This window comes from Dermacentor albipictus, chromosome 1 (genome assembly GCF_038994185.2).
Source record: "Dermacentor albipictus isolate Rhodes 1998 colony chromosome 1, USDA_Dalb.pri_finalv2, whole genome shotgun sequence".
NCBI classification, from domain to species: domain Eukaryota; kingdom Metazoa; phylum Arthropoda; class Arachnida; order Ixodida; family Ixodidae; genus Dermacentor; species Dermacentor albipictus.
This window is the reverse complement of record NC_091821.1, coordinates 136,921,071-136,938,210: the sequence shown is the minus strand read 5'-3', so window position 1 is coordinate 136,938,210 and position 17,140 is coordinate 136,921,071.

Below are 17,140 nucleotides of genomic sequence, written 5' to 3'. Positions count from 1 at the left end.
TGAGATTGTTGAACCCTGATGGGGATACTGTTGTGATGTGGTGTCGCCTATACACGTAGCGTGTAAATGTGGCTCCATGGGAAATACCTGATATAATCATAAAGCTTGGTCCCGCAGCCGGTAGCTTCGAGCGTTTACAACATAGCGTCGTGGTTAACACAATCAAAAGCTTTTTTGAGGTCGATAGCAAGAATGGCTTTAAGCTGAGCGCTACTTGGCTCCTTAGTGATTTCTTCGTGGAGCCGCAGCAGAACTTCTTGAGTGTTTAAGTGATGCCTGCATCAAATCAAATTATGGGACAAGTACAAGGATGGAAGCTTGAGCGAGTTGGTAATAGTTCATGGCGGTGTTTTGCGGGTAGGTGTTGGGTTTGTCATAGCGAATAAGAAGTCTGCTAAGCACAATGCGTTCCGTCAGTTTAACGACGCATGATGTTAGCGATATTGGACGCAGATTCGCTATGGCTTGGGGCTTGACACGATTCGGAATAAAAATGATGCTGGCTGTCTTCCATTCTTCTGGCAAGCTACGCGTGTCCCATATATTCTTCATTTGCTCAAGTAAGTATGCGCGGTCGGACTCTGTAAGAAGAGGAACGGCAGCTTTAACACGCGAGGATGGTGTTCCTTAGGAGATAACGAAACCTTAGATAGCGGGGAACTTTGCTTCGAGATGTGGCTTCACGTCAGCGCGCGCGACGCTGACGTGAAGTCACACCTCAAAGCGAATTTTTATGTAACCCGCACCTTGACTTTACTGTTAAATTTTTCGAATTTCTGGTGCAGGTGGCCCGCTTAAAAATACAGTAGATTACCGCAGAAGCTGCTTTTACTGAGCGCCAAAGTAAAAGTGAAAGTGGTTGCAAGTAGGTTTGCAAGTATATGGCATTTAAATGTGTGCTTGCACGTGGTCGCCGATATGTATAGTCACCAGCCCGATCCGAGCATTTCTTGTTCGTTTGGAAGATCCTACTGGACTGTCAGCCATAAGGTGCAGCTTAAAGCGTTCCGTTGAATCCTTTGCCGTCGACGCAGCCATCGCTCCCGTCGGAGGCATGCAGGGTTGTCAAACACGTCACTGAAGCATAAAGCGAAAATTAGCCGCGAGAAGCTTACGCATGGAGGATGCGCTAACAAGGGGGGGGGGGGGGGAGGAGGAGTCATGCAATATTTATAAAACCAGTTTGACGCGTCTTAGCTTTGATGCACGAGCGAATGGAGCATATATGCTGGCGTGTGCTGGCTAAAGCAACGTCCTCTGCCTCTTTTATCTGCTTTAATTTTCTGCATTAAGCTGAGGAAGTGAAGCTGAGGAGGTTGCGATCTTGTCGTCGTCCAAAGGGTGGACGGATGGACGGACGGATGGACGTACACAACAAACCCAGTATTGAGCTTGACTGTTTTCGCGTTGCAAATGCAGGTTATCATAATGCATAGTTGCAATACGTATAGTTCAATGCCCGTTTTTATTTAAGAAGCATCGATAAATGTTGACTGCCGTTGCAAGGTAGTTGTACACATCCCATTTTCAGGATAAATTGTGTCACTGACATTAGCGTTCGAGCCTTTACCTTTGTTTTCATAATGGGTATACATATCGCACCCTACACTCTAATCTCGATAACCTATAAGTTTACCTATAAACATGAGTAACAAATAAAATAACGGTTACATCGTCCGCCCTTTTGATGTTTTCATTATATTGCTCATCCTGAGGGTCACAATGACATAACTGAGTGCGACTGGAGCTGTTTATTAGTTAAATTGATCTGCTGCCGGCATGTAATCTCTATATCGTAACCTATTAAATTCTATGTAGCCTTTAACCGAGACTTTACGGAGACCTCATATAGGGAGTGGAAGTTCGCAATTTACACATCATCAAAGCGCAGGATAAGTTGCCTGCGTGCACACATGGTTGATCCGCTTGATAAGCACGTGTACGGCTGCTCAGACGCAAATGTTGCCTGAGGGCAAATTACTCGTTGAGCCAGCAGAGTTGCATAACGGAAGTAGCCCGGGAGAAAATAATGTCCTGCAATCGATTCTTCCCGAAAGTACAGTTACCGACTTAACAAATATTACACAATTAGCGCTTTTCACAGGCCCTGCATGTGTCCTGCAGAAAGCTGCCTCGTTTTTCTACCGGATCACATTCGGTCGCTACACGCGATTTGGTTGTATATAACATTTTAAATTACCAGATAAGCCGACACATGTCAGCGCAAGTGTTTTTGCTGATGTTTGTTTTTATTCACAAATAAACGGATTGGAGACCGCTTTTTACACACGATAACTTTATTTCGTGACAAAATAATGCCCCTCTGGCACTTCTGGCTTGTTCACGAGGCGAGAAAAAAAAGCATCATTACTATTTTGGTTTATATGGTAGGAACCTGGAAGGCCCCTTGTCGTGGTTACCAAGTGGGAATTTGGTTGGGTGTATTCATCGAGCGAGCTCAATCGCGGACTGATGTATCAACATTTTCCTCACCAGTTGGTGCAATGCATCGTTGCCTAGAAAGTGCCCAAAGCACTTAATGAGTGTTGCCCAAAAGGAAGATATACTGATTGAGCATTTTTAGCAAACACTCTCTGCAGGCGAGGTGCGGAATGGGAGCAAGCAAAATGCAATCAATAATGCACTTGGCACATTTTTCCTATTATTATTTGCGTACTAAGGAACGGTACGAGTAAACCCCTGCAGCGCTCCATATTTCGCTATACTGTACCACACGGTTGTTCCAACGCGCCAATCCATGCCAGTGCGTTGGAACCTGTACCATTCGTTCTAACCACACTTCTGCATTACATTGCCATTGCCTCGCATGTACGTACATGCCCTTCTGTGCGAAGAAATAATCTGATAAATCTAATGTTAGACAGGGTCTATGGAAGCGGCTGTATAGCTGGTAATGATGTCTATAACGCGCCGAACTCCAGACAAGCTGTAAGCGTCGACCATGGTGAGTATATAAAGCCAATTTTGCGCAAAATAAATACATACGTATATACTTAGCAAAGCGGTTTTCTATGTCTGTTTTACAGCGTATGTTAAAACAGGCAACATTCGCGCTATTCGCGCCGGGCATTCTTTTTACAGGGTGATTTCAGTGGGTCCAGCATTCAATAAAAAAGATAACGTGGGATACGACTCTCTGAGAATCGCCAATAACTTGAATATCATAGCGAACAATAGGAAGGCGTGGAATGACAATAATTAGTTCGCCAATTACGTAAATCTTATTTACATTTTACATTTTTTATTTGCGGGCCACATTTTGCTGATTTAATTGGGGCCCTGACCTAGTGAAAGCTAGCCCAGAGGGTAAAGATCGACTGTAAGATACTTACTGGGCGCAACAGACGGACGCCATCGGTGCTCTGCGCGCTCAGTTTTGGTTTACTGGCACACTTAACGGAAAGCTTACTAGGCCCTTGGCGCCCAGTATGAAATTTATAGCTGAAATTTAACCGCTAGGCCAGCGTGTCGTTCGGCTATAGGTTGAAACTCTCTAAATACAAACAAAATAAACATAATCAGCTTACTACTACTTTCACGCTTAATTTCCGCTTCGTGTCCACCATACTCCTGAACTTATCGACGATGCTTGGAAATTCTTGAAAGCGTCTTTCGCTTTTGATAAAATTTCAGACCCATTAATAACCCCTTGTATATCAGCGACGTGCTGCTGCCAAGGTTCGCAGGGAGCAGTCACTCGTAGCGGATTGCGTGATAAGGTGGCACTGTCTGTCGGGCGTTACTGAAAACGAAATATGTTGAACTTCAAAAATTCTGACCAGGCGTTTTAAAAATAAAAAGGATTGTAGTAAAAATTGTGAAAGTACACAGTGACTTCAAGGCATTTAGAAAATACAGTAATGTCGATCAGAAGTGCTGTCACAACGTCGTATATAGTTGCCGCTGGTATGTCGCATTATTGGTTTCCATATTCTCGCATTTATTTACGAGTAACTGATTTTGGCATTTTCTTGCTTTAGTGCACGGAACAGACGAGAGACATATGATGGAAATACAGAAAGTCACAGTGGTTCTTGGAAAGAACCTAATGGTTAGTTCAACAGAAATTTGTGTCCAATTCGTTGTGCTTTCTTTGGTGTTTAATGAAACCAGAAACGAAATTTTCTTCAGGCCAAGTTGCTCATAGTGTGCTGGGCCACTACGAGTTGGCAACTTCCTCGCGGCCTGGTTGCTCAAAAGGTTGGACAGCTGTCAAATATAAAGATGTTTTATCACTCTCGATTAAATTTACTTTCCCGCAGCACTCCTTGGACTATGGACTGGCATATTAATGGCACAGATGCCACTGCAGCTTGTGAACTGCAAGATTGCGGAGAAAAATGTGGTATGGATATAAAAATATTTTAACTAATCCTTTAAGTGTGAATGCAGTGGCAGCCGGGTTAAACTGACAATAATATAAAAAATTCTGATGATTTATCTCCTTTGGAAATGCCTCACTGTTCTAAATTAGCTAAATTTTGGTTTGTGAGAACTCCTGTTTTGGCTCACCTCAATGTTTTCTAATTGCTGTTCAACAAGTGAGCAATGAGCTCATTTCTTTTACAGTTTGTTGCTGTCTACTGTGTCGTAGTGCTATGCTGTTGCTGGAAATACGAACCACTTTCCAGTCTTGATGTATATTATATGACTTCATATATGAGGAAGCAGGGTACTGTCCTCTTAGTGGACATGTATCAATTTTGAGGGAAGCATGACGGGTTAGCCTAACTCAACCTAATAGTTCGATGCGGCAAGTATACTTTGTGCATCAAATTTGTTGACTTTTAACTAAATCTGGCTGTACCTGCCTTTTTAGCGATATTTGTTTTTTATAATTCAGTAAACTGGCACTGTTTCTCCATCTTTTAAGTATGTATTGGCACATTTTATTCAAGTAGTCTGAAAACAGCGCATATATTTAGAATAAGGTACTTTGTTGTTTACAGCAAATTCAGACTTACGTACCACATCCCTTGGTGAAACAGTTGAGAACAGCAACTTACGACGCACCAACGACCTGTCCCTTCTCCCTACAAGAAGCACGGATGATCTGTCACTGCTGCCTAAGAAAAGCAGCAGTGACCAGTCCTGGCTGCCTACGAGAAGCACCAGTGACCTGTCCCTGCCACCTACGAGAAACACCCATGATACGCCACGGCTATCTACGAAAAGCAAGGTTAGGAAGTAAGTCTGCAGTCCGTGTCAATTCACGACAAGATACTTTTACGGTTTTCTACATCATACGAAAGATGTGCACATGAACAAAGTAACACTAGAATTTACAATATGCCACATGCGGTATGCCCACAAGAAACATTACACGGATCACATAGAAAAACCTTGCTTATCATCTGCTGTTGATAACAGGTGAATACCTGTAAATATGCTTGACTCGGAAATGTCTAGTACTCAGGTTGGCAGCCAGTCTTTTTGCGCCTCGTACATGATGGATGCGGAAACTAGTTCAGCTAAGCAGCTGACCGTTGATGCTAGCACAAACATAGTGCTGCAGAGACACAAGCTTCATGCCCACAATTGTTACCCAACTTTCATGCTTGGTCACACATCGTCATGCTCAGTCACACATCGCTGTATGAAATTGGCTGCAGGTGCAGCAGTACATTGAGTTGTAGATATCTTGGCAGCAGCCGGCGTTGCACTTGATGTTTCGGCTATTCATAATTCTAGTTCAAGGAAGGCATTTTATTGTTCCGAAGGAATATATGTGCCTCCAGTAGAGGTAATCCTTTATTGTGGGAGTAAAGGCAATATTATTCCTCTTAAAAGCCTGCTTGAAAATCTGATGCACCAACCAAATTTTTTCCGTTGCTTCAAGTCCAAATTAAACATCTCAAGAAGTTACTTCCTCAAAGATTTCACTGATGGCACGAGATTTCAGACACATCCTGTTGGGAGTTCCCATGACAAAAATTTAATTGTGACGTTACGAGAGTTTTGAGCATTACATTAGAGGTGTTGTCAGTGAAGTAGCAAGTCCAAACTACTAAGGCTCGATCAATGTGGGCTGATTCTGTGTAACACACCTGTCTAGTTTACTAGTTCCAGCATTACTAACTCACCTTTCTCCTTTTGCCCTTGTTGCTACATGTTTTTGTTTTATTATGTGGGCAAATGCGACATTCAGGCTGTGCTCTAAACTACATGAACAAACTCCGGCCAGTGATTTATGTCATTCTTAATTTCTTTTCCTAGATTGTTTCGCCAACTGATGAGCTTCAAGTAACAGCACCTCATATTTACTGTGCTTTTGACAGGATCTGCATTTTTGCTGGCAACCAAGCCGAAGTGATCACTGTCTCCACATCTGGCTTAGAATTAATACTTATTTTATTTATTTTTTGCTTTTTGACGTATTACACTAAGAACCTAGAATGCCCATTTGCGTTTTAACAAATGCTTGCTCTCTTGCAAATTATTGTGCTGCGAGGAGACAAGGTAGTAAAAGGACTATTTTCTGCCCTTATGAAGCGTCTCTTTCCGTTCCTAAGCAAGGAAAATGTAATCTAGGGAGTTCTGTTCTCGCTGCTTTCCATGTTTCTTAGCAACTGTGAAGCGAGAGAAATAACAACATATGTGATTTACTTCAATGCTGTTGGTTAGCTCCAAAGCTGGGAGAGGCTTAAACCCATAAGCAGCTGTTTTCGCACTTCATACATTTTTATTTTTTTACTTATTCATTCTGCAACCCCAAGAGGGCTATCGCAGGAGTGGGGTACAATATCAAGGGTGCCACACACACAGCAAAAGGGGGTACACAAATCAAAGGTACGAAGCAAAGCACTAGTATAAGGAATATTGTTTACTTCCAGTCACAAGCGGTGTATTTACTTGCTCTAGTCATTTGTTTCTTTCACTTGCGGTTAAGGCTGCTTAATTTTGTTTTACTTGAGTATTTATTAGTTTCAGAATTTCTAAGAAACATAGCCTATGAATTTCGTTGACCCACGTAGACGTTTCTGTTTTGCAAACAAATAATGTGCACTATTTGCCCTTCCTTGCTCAGTGCTAGCAGGTAAGTATATATCTGCATCTGTGCAGAAATCTAGTGTTGCAGTTGTTCTTATGTACCATCATTTGTGATATTTTTGTCATTTCACACAGTAGTGGTGGCCTGACAGCGCATGGGAAGTCCCAAGGATGGTATTTTTTGTATACGTCTTGTTGAACAAAATGCTTATAATAAAGAATTTCCTACCCGAGAGTACTCCAATTTATTTTTCGACAACATTCATAAAATATTTAACAAAACAGCTTATTACAAATGATCAGGTGCGTAGTTATCAAGTGAAACATGATGCTGCCGTTAAATACATGAAAACAACTCATTGTTACTATGTTATTGCCAGCAACTCTTTGCAATATACTCACCTGCATTAAATTATTATAGCCAACCTGCAATACCCACCAAGGTGTTGCTGCCACAAGTGCTTTTTTCGTTGAGTGTGTTCGTGAAGCTCAGATATTTTTGTGCCTGAAAAAGGATGGATTTTTATTAAATAGTGGCTCTTGTGCACACGTAATACTGCAGGAACTGGAAGTATTTTTGGGTTCCACATATTTTGGAGGGACAATAACTCACAGGCAGTATATGTTTGAAACCTACAGCTGAGTTATATGGCCGGTCAAGCAGGGACTGTACCCAAAAGGATAGGTTAAATTAAGGGATTACTCCAGCTATTTATACAGATGTCTGTATTTTGATTGTGCTATATTTTTCTTGCTAACTTATAGAGTATCTAGCCCAACGTCATGCTTCAAAATGTTGTGCATCTCGAAGTGGGCCAACGTTCTGATGCCTTCCAGTTGTGTCTGATTTCATTCCACCACAGATTCTTACGCAGAAGTATGAATTATGAGACCGAAAGAAAAACGTGTGGGTACAACACCAATTCGAGCAAATTACACGCTCTCTTCAAAGGTTTAATGAAATGCATTGACAATGGAAGTCTCTGCTTTAGTGCCACAATTTAAAGATCTGCATAACAATGTGAGGTGAGAAAAAATCAGTTAACTGGCAGGGACGACAATGTCAGCCTGATTCGAGATGCAAAATATCTTGAAGTGGAACATTGTGAATTTTGTAGGTTCTCATAAAAATAGAGTGCAATCAAAAAGAAAAAGATTCGTATAAGTAGCTGAAGTAACCACTAAATTTAACAGGTCTATTAAAGGCTCAATTCGGTTTTTAGAAAATAGAAGTTTACGGCGTAACCTCAAAATTTTAACTTTTTTGAGGGTAACAATGAACCTTATATATTGTATTAGTTACAATGTACTTTATAAATGTGAATTTGTGCACCTATACTAAGGGTTACCCAGCTAAGGGTGTACTTGCTGGCGGTGATCATTACGGAATCAAGGGATCAATCAAGAGGATCACAGTCAAGCGCACAGCCCTTTGCGTGAATGCTACGGAAACCCACACGACAACATGCAGAAAGTAGTACACCAGAAAGCTCGAATATTCGCACTGATTATTCTCAGCGACCTTGCGCAGCACCTACTTCAGAAGTAAGGCCAGTTAATAGCGACCATACCAAGGCCTCGGTGACGCAACTGATTTTGCCAATGCTTTTCGCAGCTCTTAAGGCACTCCTATCTGCTCTGCCGGAAGCAAACAACCTACCAGAAGTGAAAGCCTTGTTACCTCTGGAAGCACTATAGTGTCAACAATCAGGGCCAAAACTGCGGCAATCAGTACATGAATAAACGCTACAACAATGTCTCCGTATTTCAGCGGAATGCAAAAAGTCTTCGTACGAAGTGTACTAACTTTCGTACACTGCTTGCACAATACAACTTTCCAATACTTTGCATTCAAGAGGCGGGAATGCGCGTCGATTTTCGCCTCTCTAATTATGTGATATACAAGACATCTCGGCAAGGTGCTGCTAGCAGAGTGCTCCTGTGCGTCAGAAACGATTTGTCATCTTATCAAATTCAGTCAAGTGATTAAGACTTTCCGGAATTCATCACTTGTAAAATCGCCTTTGGTAAGCTGTACATAACACGGATTACTCTATAACTACAATTTTGAAACCGTATTTCAGTAGAAGCGCTAGTGTAGATCTTCAAAATAGCTCATTCTAATGTATTCATATGTGGAGACTTCAATGCACAAAACAATATCTGGGGCAGTGATCATTGTGATGCATGTGGTAACGTTATTGAGTGCGCCATAGATAAATGCAATTTGACTGTTTTACACGGTGGATCGCCAACATTTCTTCGTGGATAGAATTATTCAAGCTGCATAGATGTTACCCTGTGTTGACAAGATCTAGTGAATGGTGTGGGACGGACAAGGGATATGGAAACGCGCGGAAGTGATCATTTTGCCATCCTTGTTAACCACTCTAGCATGCAAATTAATATCAGGCGTTAGCAGACTAACCAACTGGAAAGCGTTTCGGTACCGCCTAATGAATCAAATTAATCAACATACAACAGTTGAAAGATTTACTAATTTTTTGGAGGACAATATGAACATATGTACAAAGGAGGTATCGATTCCAAAATATATTATGCTGCAGCTGACGGAAAGTATGAACGCCTAAGAGCCATCAATTAAGCGCCGATCCGAAAGAGCGTACCGACGAAACGGAAGTTTAGAAGCATACAGAAACGCTCAGAAAATTCACAATGTAATGCGCAGACGCATGGAAAATTTAGGCATACGGCGCTGGCGCGATTTCGGCGGCACTTTGTCACCTGAAACGTCTGTCTCACGAATTTTTCAAGTAATTCGTTTTTTAAGCGGACCTGTAATACAGAGCTTCCGATTTCGTGCTCTCGATGTAGCTCGGGACACGTGTGAGATAATAATTGCAGATGAATTGTGCGAGCTTATTTTCAGACCTGCTTTTCCATCACAATGTGCAGAATTTTATAATTCAGTAGTGTTAGTTAAGCAGAAAACTACTGCTTGCTATTGGGCACAACATCCTCAATTAGATCATGCTTTCACATCAAGCGAGCTTCAATGCGCAATTGCATCATGTCGCCAAAAGTCTGGTGCTGGGCCGGACGGCATTACGTACACTATGCTAAGAAACCTCGGACCGACAGGTACAAATGCTCACTTAGACATCTGCAATAATCTATAGATAGAAGAAACTGTGCCCGACTCTTGGAAAGTCGCTTGAATCATCCCAATTTTAAAACTGGGTAAGACGCCCTTGAGCCTTTAATCCTTTCGCCCAGTTAGTTTGATAAGTTGTTTGTGCAAAGTAATGGAGAAAATGGTTGACGCGCGACATCAATGGTGGTGTAATGAAACGGATGTGTTGTCCAACTACTTAGCAGGTTTTAGAAAACAGAGATGCACAATGGATGCAATAGTAGATATAGTAACCTGTGTGGAATACGAACGTGCACGTGGAAACTTGGCAATAGCAGTATTCCTAGACATCAAGAGGGCATTTGACACTGTTAGTCACGTTCATGTTCTGCTAAGTATGTAGGAACTTGGACTGTTTGGCAGGTCCTTGCGATGGATTTCTGAATTTTTATTAGGCCGCAAAATATTTGATCAGACGGTTTAAGGAAACAGCGCTGAACATGTCAAACAGGGAGTACCACAAGGAAGCGTACTCAGCCCTTTTCTTTTTAACTGGGTCATGGCTGATTTAACAAGAAGACTGCCATCACCGTTAAGATTTTCACTGTATGCAGATGACAGGTGTATTTGGACATCTGGGTCTGATGATCAATTACTTCCTAAGGCATTGCAAGACGGCTTATATATCATTAACCAATTTTTGAGAGAGAGAGAGAGAGAGAGAGAGGAATGGTTCTATCACACGTAAAGACAGCTGTATTGCCCTTCCCTCGGAGGCAGTTAAAAATGTTCACTCCTAATCTGGAAGGACAGCCTCTAATGATTGTCACACAGCATCCATTTCTTGGTATAATACTTGATCGGCAGCTATCTTGGGCTCCCCACATAAAGAAACTTGAAAACCAGGTCAATGCGATAGTGATTGTACTTCGGAGTCTTGCAGACACATCATGGGGCAGATCAGTATCGTTTATGCTGTTTACAATGCAGTAATACGGCAAAAAACTGCGTATTCCGCTTCCGTCTTACACGCACTTTCCCGCACGTCGGAAGAGCGACTTCAAAGACTTTTAGCTAGAGGACTACGCATGTGTCTAGGAGCTCCACGGGCGACTTCTAGCTATCTTGTAATAGCTGAGGCTCGCCAATCACCATTTCCAGTTATGAAAACTACAGAAACAGGCCGACTTCATCTCCGTCTTCAAACACAGCATAAAAGCCACCCATTGGCTCAAGACATAATGCAACGAGATAGAAGTTATGTTCATAAAGAAATTCGAGAAAAACTTCATATATTGACAAGAACCGAATTTTCGATGTCGAATATCCTCTATGGCTGCTTACAGTTCTAAAGATCGAATTGTCAGTAGACGGGATATTCAGAAAAAGAGACATGTTCATTCAAGTTGCTCAACAACTAGCGCTTTACCAGGTATATATGCGGTATTCAGGATAGAGACACGTCAATACAGATGGCTCCAGTGCAGCAACTTCTTCAACTTCAGCATTCATTATACCGCACCTCAATAAATAAGAATCATTTAAGTTATCTCGTGCGACTTCATCCACAACGGCTGAACTATTCTCAATCCTATGTGCGATAAAATTTATAACGTCAGTGAAAGATGCTCAAAAATGGGTAATTTTGAGCGATTCACAGGCGGCTCTAACATCACTCTGCAGCGCAAAAGAAAAAACAATCAGTGAAAGTATAATATACGAAACTCTTAAAGACCTCACAAAGGCAAGCCAAGCGAAGCATGAAATAGCATTCCAGGGAACACCAGGGCATTGTAACATGCCTGGTAAACAGCAGCCGATGAAGCAGCACGACAAGCACACCTCAAGGTGATCTGGTTCCGCTCCCAATATCAACGAATGAATTACGCTGCATTATAAGGGCAACGTCTTTCAAAATGTGTAGAAATGCGTGGTTTGACCATAATTCTAAGAGCTCGGATTTGTATCATATCAATCCGGTTATTGAATTCCAATTTCCGTTGTCGTTCGACAGAAATATGGAAACCCTTATTCATCGACTAAGGCTACGCACGGCCTACACAAAACATTTCTTACATAGAATTGGTCTTGCGGAAACCCCGGAATGTGATTGTGGATTTGTAGATGAAGATATACATCACCTTCATCTAGATTGCCCACATCACGACACACCAAGACGCCGGATTAAATCAACCCTAATCATATTAGATCACTGACCTTTCAGTTTAAATAAACTTCTGGGTCCTTGGCCAACAATGGCCTTGCAGAAGAGCGCTTTAAAAACATTAATGACTTTTCTCGAAGACAACGGCATTGTTGGCCGTTATTAACACGTTCTTTTCATTTCAATGTCGCTGTATATAACTATGTGCTTATGGATTATGTTATGTTGACTGTTCAGTTGTGACTATATGCGATAATGCATTTACACGATGTATGCACCACCCGCTGATTAGGGACTGTGTTATTAGGCAACAGTATCATTTGTATTTTTGAGACTTCCTTCTACAGAACTGTGGAATCATTTAACTTGTAGACTGTATGTACCACGTATTTTTTACGTCATATTAATACTGAGAAAACGTTGCTTGACAAGTTCTGGTGCTTTATGAAAAGGTTATTTGATACGTAATCTTGAACCCTGTATGTTGTAGGTCAGACCCATTCAAGAGCTAAGGAGTAGCCGGTGCCTTAAATTGTGCATCAACATTTCCTTACATCATGTAAAAAATACGCACTCAAAACGACCTACTCGAGATTTAGAAATGTACTGTGAAATAACAATAAATGGACGATTTTCAAGCGCAAATAAGTGTTGGGAAGAAAGACGTCGGCAAACGAGCAGTGAAGTCTATCGCGTTTACGTTACCGCGCTCATAGCGATCATGCAGTGGAAACATACCAGCTTAAGATAAGGCTCCGAGTTTACAGACATTTTGTTATATAGGAGAGATTGGTTAGGCAACAGGCAACGGGCAGCTAGGTGCCTGGGCATTATGAGCCGTAACGTTCCGCGATCGGGCCAGCAGTCCATACATTTCAATTAGATAAGCAGCCAATCTTAGCATGACTATTCGTTTTATAAAGCCCTGTTTTCAGTCCAGAGCGTCGGTCTTGTGAAATAGCACGCGCTGTGGCGGTTGCGCTGTGTGGTTGCGCTGCTAAGCCCGAGGGCACCAGTTCGAATCCCGGCCGCGGCGGCCGCATTTTGATGGGGGCGAAATGGAAGAACGCCCGTGTACCATGCATTGCATGTAACCCCAGGCGGTAAAAATTAATCCGAGGTCTCGTACTACGCCGCTCCTCATAGTCATATCGTGGTTTCGGCACGTTAAACAACATAATTTAAAATAATGTCAGCACTTAGATCGCGCAGTTATCTAGGAGGTGCTGCTTTGTCGCGCGACAAAAGTGGGATGGACGCGACTGTTTTAGCGTAGTGCGCTGCGCCAGCTGCAACAGCATCGGGCTGCACCGAGGGGCCAGATGTGAGCGTGTCGAGGCAGCCGCGCGACAACAGCTCAGGGAAAGGTGTTGCAGTAGCGGACATGCATCACGTAATGCTGAAGCCTTCTAAGGACATCTAAAGGGGATAACATAATGATTCTACGCTAGAACAAGCAAGCGGCCCGTGCACTGCGGGCGCATGCACAGCAAAATACAAATGCAGCCGTGTTTTTTCTCCGCTAAAGCTAGATTAATTCAAGTGAGAGCGTTTGTAGCCCTTTTTGCTTCTCCCAGGTGCAACACATCGGATTGGAATCAGTCGCTCGCACATGATGCAGACAGAAGTGCTGCCTGCCACGTTTTAAGAAACGTTTTTCGGTGTACTTGTTTGCCACTGTATTAACAAGTGCCCACTCTTCACCCTGTTCTTTTCTTTTTAGACAGTACATAGACGCCATAACAATAGTATTTTGCTCGACAAAGTCTTGAATGTGAAGCTGCTCAACTGTTTTGTAACGCTGCTTCTCGTTGTTGAACAAGACTTCGACGGCGTGCTTTAGGTGCTTCGCGCAGTTCAGCTAAATGGTTGCCTTCTGGCCTCGGGTCCCTCGCTTGAGCAACGAAAACGCTGTGCTTTGACTCTTTGTATTTCCTACTCCGTCCCATCTTTGGGACGCTGCCTCTATAGCGAAGTATAGGCAGGCAAGATGCGGACTTTAATAACGTCGCCTCCGGCACTGCGCATGAATCCGATCCCGTGGTCTCAACCCACCTATAGGCCAAATAGCAGACGCAGGAACCTTTAATGGTAGCCACTGCGTGGAAACCGAGAAGAGTAGGGGGAGGTGCACTGGAGGAGAGGGAGGTTGCCGCTCCCGTGAAGTAAGGCGGTGGGATGAACACAAAACTTCTGAGGCGGTTGTGTAGTCCCCGTAAGGAGTACATGGTACTAGAAAGCCTCTCGTATTTCTGCTCACATTTCTGCCACTACTAAGCGTGTAACGCGAGATGTTGTGGCAAACTTTAACAATAGCCTCCGAGACTTCGTAAGCCGTCGTAGCAGCGCCTGTAGCTATCAAATCTCGGATGTCGAACATGAATGAAATGTTTGCTCATTTCATTGTTTCATTTCCTTTCATGTCATTGTAAAACAACCTCAAGAACCCTCGCAAGAGCAGCGCATTCCCAAAAGTGCGGGTAGATGGCAAAAAAAAAAAGTGTTCATCTTTGTCGTACCTGAAAGTGCAGGTGCACTGAAAATTAAAGGTATATGCCTCTATTGTCGACTTAAAATTAGGGAGTTAAGGGTAACAGTCGGCGCAATATTAGCGGGTTTTCCGTAGGGTTGCGTGCTACTTTGAGAGATTTCAGCCATCGTCCGCCATGTAATCGCGCAGGTCTCCTGCTCCTCCTCATCGCTTTCAACATCCTCACTTATGGCTTTGTATGCTGGAAGCCCTTCCTCCTTGTTTTGACCACCAGCCAGACTTGTGCGTAACGAATTACATGTAATTACTTACTTGTAATCAGTTAGGTTTTCTGGTAATATTGTAATTTAACGATTACCTTGTTTAATCAGTAATGCTCACTTAGAGTTTATTTTCAAATAACGTCTCTCTCTCTCGCCTGCAAGTGCGTATAGGCGACTTTCATAGGCGATACGAGCTGCTGCTCAATTGTTCGCGTAGTCCAGTTTATGACTTCTGTGATACAGATAGGAGCTTTCGGTCATTAAATGCTTATGTATTTATCTGTTTGATATTACGTGATTCATACACACCTATCTAAGTGATTGTAATACACGAGCGCTACTTTTAGGGCTGAATAATATGTAGCTTTATATTAAATTATATTACACATTTGGCCACTTTTTCAAGGAATGTGGACGTTCGCTGGTGTCTGTATAAATATGAGTATAAATGGCTTAAGAGTGAAGGGCGCCGAGAGGAGGTCCATCAGATGTTGGCCGACAAATTGAAGCGACGCCCCTATGGCTCGATGGCGATGAACACTCCGGACGTTGACGCCAAAGGATCACATATGTACGATTTTCCAGTTTCTTTCGCAGGCCTTATCAGGATTGCGTTCCCCAAGCCTCAGCAACAATGAAGCGCTGCGCTTCATAGACAGCCCAGACTCAAGCATCGTGGCATTCAGTAGCCACAATCTTCTGAGCAAGGTGCTCATACGTTACTACGCAACCCCTTGCAACGCGCGCACCAAGCGAGTTTTCAGTGTCACTGCAGATATCTTTAAGAAGAAAAGGGGAGATGAGCGAATAACGTTTTAAAAAGCAATTCGTAGTTAATATAAACGAAGTGGGAAGGGCTGCAAAACACATTCAGAAAGCCAGATCAGCTCGTTGTATTTACTGTATTTGTGCACGATAAAGTGGGGAGGAAAGTAGATTGAGATAATCGATGGCTTTTTAGTAAGTCCTCAGTTACTTTCGTGCGGCAGAAATTGGCAACTGTAATCAATTACATTTGTGAAAGAAGTAATTATAATTGTAATTGGTTACCTTTTTCTGTAACGTGCACAAGGCTGCCACCAGCACAAGAAATACTACTACTACTACTACTACTACTACTACTACTACTACTACTACTACTACTACTACTACTACTACTACTACTACTACTACTACTACTACTAACAATAATAATAATAATTGTTATTATTATTTTTTCCACTACACAAGTCAGGGAAGAAAGATAGTATTGAAAAGTATCGGCTGATTTCTATATTGCCAGTTATTGCTCAGGTCATAGACAAATTTCTTTTCCACACTACGTCTTCTATTCTTAACAAATTTTCCATCCTAACTGATCGACCGTTTGGCTTTGTTTCAGGTCGTGGTACTGTGGCACTGCTTGAGGAATTTTCAGATGAACTGTTCTCGGCATTCGATCAGAATCTGTTCACGTGTGCGTTGTTCTTAGACGTAGCGAAAGCGTTTGAATCCCTGAATCCTCAAATCTTGTTAAGTAAACTGCATTTTTGCAGATTTCGTGGGCCTTGTTATAATATTCTCGAAAATTACTTGAGCTACAGATTTCAAGTGGATATCTATGATAAGGGCGTTTTTAGTTCTAAGCTGTCGCTGAAAGCTGGAGTTCCTCATGGGTCCATTTTATCGCCATTGTTGTTTAATAGCTTTGTTACTGACTTTTCTTTGGCAATTTCTCAATGTTCCATGTTCCAGTATGCGGACTACACTGCGACATTGGCGAAACACCTTTCTTACAAAATGTCCACTGAAATATAGCAAAATGACTTGTACAAGACAATGCTTTGGTTTACTAATAATGGAATTGTTGTTAATGCCCAAAGAACACAACTCTTTTGTTCTCCACTCACTCAAGACTACTGTAATTAACATGCCTCTCTGAAAAAGACTGTGTTTCTTGTAAATGTGCGCCTATCCCATACGTGGACTGTGTTAAATATCTCGGAATCTGTTTAGATAGTAACTTGTCGTGGCAACATCCCTTATCACTTGTTTGTCCTAAACTGAGGTCACTAGCTTGGCTCTTGGGGCCCTATAACGTAAAACTATTCCGAACTTTTCTATTCCAATTCTGCTAT